We start from the raw sequence: 8,799 nt of genomic DNA, 5'->3' as shown, positions 1-8,799 counted from the left end.
AGCTTCTCTTTTTCCCAATCCTGTTTCCTACTCCCTCCCTTTTTTTCCCCCACAGATGCTATTTTTTTTTTCCCCACAGATACTAGTTTCTATCTAGTAATTGTTCTGCACCAAAACTTCATCTCAGAATCTGCTTCTGGAAAAACATCCTATAATATTTGGTACCAGAAGTTCAATAAAAGAAAGTGATATGATATGATTTTGGTGCTAAATCACTCACTACCTATATGTCAATAAAGACACCATTACTGGTGGTGGGTAGAACGCATTGAGTTCTTGGCTCAGTGTGGTGGTCCAATTGATAAAACCCTCACTGATGGTAAATTGGGATGATATGCCAGTGAAGAGAAATTCTCTAACTACCACAATATATGTTTAAAAAATATAGGGGATGGAAACACTATTGCTAAGCATCACTGATACCCCCCAAAAAGATAGTGAAAAGTTATGGACAATCAACAGTAATTGGAAAACAAATATTGACAGGATTTGGCCTCTTTGGTAGCTTACAATGACGCTCTCATTTCCTGTAGCAGGAGGACAGGAAAAATTGAGGACAAGGGCCAGGACTTAAGAGAGTAAGATTAGCTCTGAAAAAAGGTAAAGCCCAACAAAGACAGTTTTATTATGCCAAAGTCTTGGCCATGTATGAAAAATAAATAGCAATTTGACACTTTGTATAGGTAGATCTGGGTATATGCCCCAAATAATTTGTATATTTAAAATCCTTTGAGCCCTCTCGGCCTGCAGAAGTTATCCACTCCTTGCTATTAGGAGTTAGCATCACCCCTTACTTAAAGAATTGCAGAGGCTTCTCTGTCACGGAATAGCATCGCACACACCATCTTCTCTTCTGATCACGAGGCCTATAACATGACACAGCCAAGACATTCAGGGACTAGTACGAGAGAAAAGGAACTCAACCTTATAGGAGCAGGGAGACCTAGTCAGCATGAGCAAGCAGGAACCAGAGGAGTAAGCGAGGAGTAGATTTTGTGAATTCTTGATCAAAAAGTCTAATTCATAAAATTGAATAGATTTGTGTGAGCATGTACAAGGATACTCCAAAAAAAAAAAAAAAATTTAACATCCTGGCAAAGACTCCAAGAAATGTTGCTAATTGACTACTAGGATGTCTCCTACAAGCATGGAAAAAGCAATGAAATGGCTCGTGCTTCAAAATTGAAATGCAAGAGTATCGCAAACTCCACCAAAATGTAGCCTCTATTGCAGCCTCTGTGCCAGATATGTTTTTTTTAATATAGCCTCAGGTCCGTTGTATGCTATCGAGCTATTGATATGGTAAATGAACACTTTCATTCAGAAAGGACAATTAGATATATTTTCATTCACATAGAAGGGGCAATAATATACATTTACAATTTTCTGCAAGAGCTAATTAATATTGCAGTTCTCTGTCATAACAGGTTAAAGATATCAGCTGTCTCTTTATACTCCCATATATATATGTGTGTGTGTGTGTGTGTGTACATGTACATATATATATGTGTATATATATATATACACATATATATATACACATATATATATCACATTGCAAACATGCTCATTGAGCTGAGTGAACAAGAAGTTGCTAGCATTTAGAGAGATAGATGTACTTCAGAGAATGGAGATAAACCCTCTGAACATTCAAGGGTTTGTCATATCCATAAAATTTTTAGGAGTTCAGTCGTCAGAGTCCTAAAATGAAAAATGAATGATTAAATTTTTCACTTCCTACCATGATGGAGGAAACACAACACTAGTTACCCTGTCACCTTTGAGTCGACCAAAAGGAAGAATGAGCATCCCATCAAGTTTATGTTTTAGGGCTAGCAGTGCTACCACATGGGCCATGTGATCCAGCAAAGCCCATAAAATTAAGACCCAGAAGAACCTATGATATCAGTGACTGGAAAAAATTCGGAAAGAATTGTAATGCAAGTCCCTGGGATCCTGAAAAGAGGTTTGTCATATGCACTGGTAATTAAGACATAATTTGAAAAACAGTATCTAATATGCTTTTGGGCTCTGGTGGAAATGGAGTATACGACCATTAGACATCAATTGAACATTTACCTGAAATAGCTCATCCTGAGCTGAGTTTCTCAGACCTTCCAGGTCATAAAACTAGGCAGAGCAATTAAATAAAATGATACACTCAGATCAAGCATTAACATGTGTTATGAATTGTGTTTTCCCAAAATTTATATATTAAAGTCATAACCCCTAGTTCCTCAGAATGTGAATATATATAGAGATAGGGCCTTTAAGGAGCTAATTAAGGTAAAATGAGGTTTTATATGTGGGCCCTAATCTAATATGACTGGTATACTTACAAAAAAAGGAGATTAGGACCCAGACACACACAGAGGGAAAACCATGTAAAAATATCCAGAAAAGGATGGCTATCTACAAGGCAAGCCAAAGACAGAGGCCCTCAAAAGAAACCAACCCTGGTGTCAATCTTAATCTTGGAACTCTAGCCTCTATAACTATGAAGAAATAAACTTTTATTGTTTAAGCTGCTCAGTCTGGTATTTTGTTATGGCAGCCCTAGCAAATTAATACAGCATAAACAGAGGGCATAAGTAAGCTGCATGAGTAGGCTGTCCAGACCCACATGTTGTCCACTACTGTTTGACAATGGCCCTTCTTTAACTCACACCCATGTCCATATGGAGGATCTTGTACAACAGCTTATAGAGGAGGAAAAAAAACTAGGGATTTTTTTTTTTTTTTTTTTTTTAGAAAGAAGACTTTCACCTCCCTCTTATTAGATAGTTCATTGTCATTCATGTAATTTGTGTTTTGGGGGCAGTCATGTAAAATGTCTGACTCATGTTTAGCTACAGGGGAGCAACAGAATATGGATAAGAGTATAGTCTTTATAATCAGATGGACCCAAGACCAGGTTCACATCTTGACCCTTTCGCTTACCAATTTGAGGCTCAATTTCTTCATTTGTAGAAGTAAATCAATAAGAGCAATTACATTCTCCAGAGGTCATAAGAATGAAATAAAATATCGTATACAAATAGCTCCCAACAGTACTTGACAGTTAATGATCATATTATCATTATATAGTACATTCAATCATATTTTACTATATATAAATATATACAAATGCACACAGACATATATACATATATAAACATAGACACACACACAAACATGTCTCCTCTATTGTAAGTCCCAGAAAAGAACTTTCTATTTTGTGACATAAATTTTATCTAGTAAAATGATGAAATTAGACCCAACGTTTCAGCCTGTCAAGATCTTTGACTCCACATTCTGTCATCTAACAAGCTCACAATTTCTCCTAACTTTATGTTAAATCCATATTTGGTTAATGTTGTCATCTTGATCCTAAAGAGAATATATCATTATTTTAGTAAGCAGGTCTACGGTCATTTCTTTTTCATCTATTGCATTTTCTAAATATAAGTTGTTCAATTTTATTAACAAAAAGTTACTGTTAATAGGAACCAGAGTTTTGATTCTATAAGTGCATTTTTAGATTCACGTTATTTTTATTGTTTTTTACTTTTCTTCTTCTCAAAAATTTAGAGATCTCTCTATTCCTATAGACCAAGCTCCAATTTTAGATGGAAAAATGTTTCAGTGAACGGTGAACATTGTCTTTAGCCATGAGATAGACTACTGCTTGTTATTTTTCAATACAATTTTACCTTTTAGTCTACCTTTTAAATGCCAGGTAGCAAAAATATTCTGTGAAAAGACAGGGTAGTAAAATTAATGTTTTTCCTTATGCTTAAACTACCCAGGGAAATTCCTAGTAGCACATAGTTCCATGACTAAATCGTTATAGAAAAATAAATAGTGACATAGGTCAAAAGAATGTCAAGCAGTTTGAAAGCTACCTAAATAGCCCTTTACATCTCAAGGATTTCTGTGCACTTGGTCCCAGTCCTATCAATCTATTAAGTTACTGATGCTTCACTCTATGAGGCAAGAGTATAATTTTCACAGTTATGCCAAATAGCCCAGAAAAGCCTGTAGCATTATACCACAGAACACTTTACAAAAGAACTGATGGTTCATGTACAAATAAGAAGGAATAAACGGGACCTGCAATGATTAAATATTGAGATATTTTTGAACCTCGATCAATAACAGAAAATGTTATTTGCAAGTCTGAAAATTCTGAGAGGTCCAAGGAGATGCTCATATTAATAGTATCTGAAGTCTTAATGAACCTACATCTTACGTCGCTCTGCCTTTTATGAAATTTAGGTCACAGTTATATTTGTTAGAAGCAGTAAAGGATTTTGTTAATTTTAGCACAGAAATCAAGGGGGAAATTTTCTGTTTCTGTCGGTTTTATAATACCATTACCAGGTTTTCCTCCAGAATTATGTAAACTCAAAAAGGTTAAAATTTTGCTTTCTTTTATCGGGCTCACCATTAAAAAGTTGCACTGAAGATTTAAACAAGTACTTATTAATCTGATTAAATACATTTTGTTTACATTCTGGTTTATCAGTTTACGTATGTTACTTGATCTTTGCCTGTTTATTAATCATGATTTTTTAGACATAAATTGGAGAAATCCATATTAAATCAGCTTAGACAAAACAGAAATTTCTTGACTAGAAAGTAGAATGATTCAGAGAATTCAGGGATGATATCAGTAACTAACTGATGAGAAAGAACATTTGATTCTGACCAAAGTGAAGTAACAGGAATTAGATTTAATTCCTTTCACAAAAGCCAAAAAACAACAAAATCATGCTTACTATGTATAGAATATAACAGTTTTTGAGGCAATGACATCACACAACGAAGGACAACAATTTCTGAGAAATGGGAAATAAGTGAGGTAAGCCCCGTGGTTGCCCAAGATAACTACCTTGACAGGGTTTCTAGACTGCAGTACAGGCAAAAGGAGCTGAGGCAGAGCCAGCAGACTCGCTACACTTAAGAGCTCAGAGTCCGAGAAGAATCAAGATACCAAAGTGTGCAGAACAGAGTACCAGAGAAGAGAAAGCTGCACAGAGAACTCTGGAAACCTGTGAAGCATCTGTCTTTCATATTTAGCAAAGTACTGATTGGTGGTACATGTGTGTAAGAAAATTATCCAAGGCTGGGAAATAATCCTCTGAGATGATTAGACCAAACAGTGCCTGTCACTCACACAAGGCCAGAAATAGTGCCTATTCCCATCAGCTAAAGTGAAACTTCTCCTAAATCATGGGCACAGAGCAGAGCATTGAGAGACTTGCCTCAGCAGTGAGGACTGTTTAGGCTTAGACTTAAGTGCTGCTCTAGTCCCACCAAACAAATCTTAAAAGCAACACTCCAAAGGGTCAACCTATTTCCAAGTAACTTAACAAAGTCCTAAACCAAAGTTCAAAAACATGTAAAAAGTTACAAAAATATCTATCCCCAGTAAGGCAGCATTCTCAATGTCTGGCATCCTATTGGAGATTTTCGAGGTTACAATGAAGCAGGGAAATATGACCCATTATGAGGGCAGGAATTAATCAATCAATCTAAACTGAACTAGAACAGACACAGATATTAAAATTAGCTGACGAGACTATTAAAATATTCATTATAACTCTATTCTATTTGTTCAAAAGTTAAATCGTTATATAAAAGATGCAACTCATTACAAGTCTGCAATAAAGAATACACAGGTTAGGATTGATGGAGGAGAAAGGATTAGTGAATTAAAGACAGAGATATCAGTTATCCAAAATGAAACAAAGAGAAAAAAAGTTTTAAAAAATGAAAAGATTATCAGTGAGCTATAGGACAATATCAGAAAACCAAACAAACATGTAACTGGATTCCTTGAAGGAGGCGAAAGTCAAGAGAAAAAATTGCTTTCAAAATTTTTAAATTTGATGAAAATTACAAATGCAGAAATGCAAGATGTTCAACATACAAACACTCATAGACACAGACAACAGTTTACTGGTTACCAGAGGGAAAGTAGGGAGGGAGGAGGCAGAAAAGGATAAAGAGAGTCAAAAAGAAAGAAACTTGACTTTGAGTGATGAACACAAAACGCAATATATAGGCGATGTATTACTGAATTGTACATTTGAAACATCCCAATAATTTTAAATAAACAAACAAACAGACAAACCCCATGCACACACACACAAATTAATAAATAATTTTTACCTTTTGGCTATTGAAAACATTGCTGCTATAAAAAATGCATGTACATGTACTTGTTTGCGTAACTATTTTCATGTACTCATGTATTCATAGCACCTCTGTTTTCAATTGCCAAAAGGTGAAAATATTCTAAATGTCCATCAATGGATGAATAGATAAACAAATGTGGTATGTAGGTGGGTGAATATTATTCAACCTTTAAAAAGAGGTAAAATATGATACCTGTATGACCCTCTAAAATATTATGCTAAGTGGAAGAATCAAGGCACAAAAGGACAAATATTATATGATTCCACTCATATAAAATATCTAGGATAGCCAAGTTTATAGAGACAGAAAGTAGAATAGAGATTGCCAGAGGCAAGGGAAAGTGGGGAATGTGGAGTTACTGCTGAATGTATAAGGGGGCTTTACATTGGAGTAATGGAAGTGTTTTGGAACTAAATAGAGATGGGAGTTGTACATTGTGAATGTACTAAACATCATTGAATTGTTCACTTTTAAATGACTAATTTCATATGAATTTCTTTTCAATACATTTTTTAAAAATTTAAGGCAAAATTAACATTTAAAAATAAAGCAATATTAAAGCCGTAAGAATGTATTACTAGAAAATCTTTACTACAGAACATATTAAAGGAAGTAATTTAAACAGAAAGAAAATGTCATCTCTTGGAAATATGGATCTACAAGAAGTAATAAAAAGCACCAGATATGCTAAGTATCACATAAAATAATTTTCTTACTATAATTTATAGGAAGTATAGAAATAATGTTGGGTCTCAGGGACAACCTCAACCAGGCATTCAAATGTTTCCTAATTTGTGTGTTTTAACTCTGCTTCTTGCAGGTATGTTAACTTTACTTTTCATCACTAAGGTCATAATTTTCTTGAGCAAGGAAGCATCTATAGTATTCTATGTTATGAGAGACACATAATAAAAATAAGCTAATAATATGTCATTCATTCAGTAGCGTTAGGAAATTAGGTATTCTACAGAAGTGTATTTTCTAGATAACTGAAGCCTAAGCAGTCATCATTTTTAATTTTTAATTAATTAATTTATTTTTATTTTTTAAGTGAGTTAACCCTTGGTTGACCTCACAGATTGCAAGGACCTTGTCAGCTTACAATCCCTTATTTTTTGTTTTTTATGCCTATAGCACCTCATCTTCCTAGTTGGTCTCCCATCCAAGTACAAACCAGGCCCGACCCTGCTTAGCTTCCGAAATCAGATGGGATCGGGCTTGTTCAGGGTAGCATGGCTATAGACTCATTTTTAATTTTTAATCATTACACATGGAAATCTGTTAGGGATTTACTTTCACTTTTTTTCCACATTAATTAAAGTTTCAATATCAAAATAATATATGCAATAAAAGTAGCTCAGAATGACAATTATAAATAAGTTATTAAAGAACCAAAATATTATTAAATTTTAAAGAAATATTTGCCCCCACACTAAGTGATCTCAAACTGAGTTGTTTTAGGTTATTAGATCTGTATTCATTGTATCATTTGTTCTGATCTGTGATATAAGGCTCTCATGCAATAGAGACAAGAAAGGCCTCCCTTCATCATGTACTTCTGGCTAATGGAAGACGTAGTCATGCCCACAGCTACACATCCTGAGTATACCAATCAACAGGTACCAAGTACCTCCTTGGTAAAATAACAGCAGTTTATTCTTCTAGTAAATAGTACATCTGTATGTCCCTGATTATGTTCTTACACTACTTATGACAAAGGTTAGGTGGTCGGGATCTACTTTTCAAAAGTGAGTCATTGTAAACAATAATTGAAATACTTGAGGCAACTGCAGTTCAGGAGAGTAAACTATTTGGACAACACAGAGGCAGGATCAGAAAAAAAGAACCGAACATGTGAGAATGATATTGATCACTGATTCTGGTTCCTTGTTGAGTTCACACATTAAATGAAATACAGTGTAGGTGACAGGAAAAATTGGCATATTCATAACAGCGATTTTGGTGAGGGCAGACCTGAAATTCAGATATGCATTTTAGACAACCCCTCTCTTACCTCTATTTCCCTGCCTTCCAAAGAGTTCTTCTCTGTGTTCTGGGCTCTAAGTCTGTTTATCTGGGATTTATAGATATCACATTCTTAATCTGCATGATGTCTAAGAGTTCCTTGGGAAAAAAATGATGTCAACCTATAGCATTTGTTATTGAGACATGCCTGACACACTGGTTAGTGGAGAGTGAAAGAACTGGAGACTTAGAAGTCAAATATTAAGAAGCTACAAGATTCATCCTAAATGAGTATAGAGTCTTTTTGGCAATGGACTGATGCAGTAAAAGATCCTAAATGTCATAGAAACAAATATTCCAGGTACATTGTAAAGTTATAGCTGACAATCTCTTGACCTAATATCTTTTCTGAGACTCTACACAACCAAGAAAGGAGAGATCTGGGGAGAAACTGTCAAAATCTTTAAAACTATGGCCTAAACAATAGTGTTATAGAAAAATCTTAGAAAAGATTTTGGCAAAGAAAAAGAAAGATTTTTTAGTACTACCCAGAAAGAGATAAGTGAGCGAGCAAGAAGACTCAAAGAATGGAGAGAGGAGATAACCTCAATCCCAGAAGTCTAGTGCATGTGACTACCATTCACAGGAAAT

At 34.8% G+C, this 8,799-nt stretch overlaps 1 pseudogene; it reads right to left on the bottom strand.

Moving 5' to 3' along the window:
- Nucleotides 1–7,308: 7,308 nt before the first annotated feature.
- Nucleotides 7,309–7,427, bottom strand: LOC112474742 (annotated as a pseudogene).
- Between the last annotated feature and the right edge of the window lie 1,372 nt (nt 7,428–8,799).

This window comes from Pteropus alecto, unplaced genomic scaffold (genome assembly GCF_000325575.1).
Source record: "Pteropus alecto unplaced genomic scaffold, ASM32557v1 scaffold7, whole genome shotgun sequence".
NCBI lineage: Eukaryota > Metazoa > Chordata > Mammalia > Chiroptera > Pteropodidae > Pteropus > Pteropus alecto.
Note: the sequence above shows the minus strand (reverse complement) of the source record. Positions and strands in the feature narration are given on the sequence as shown.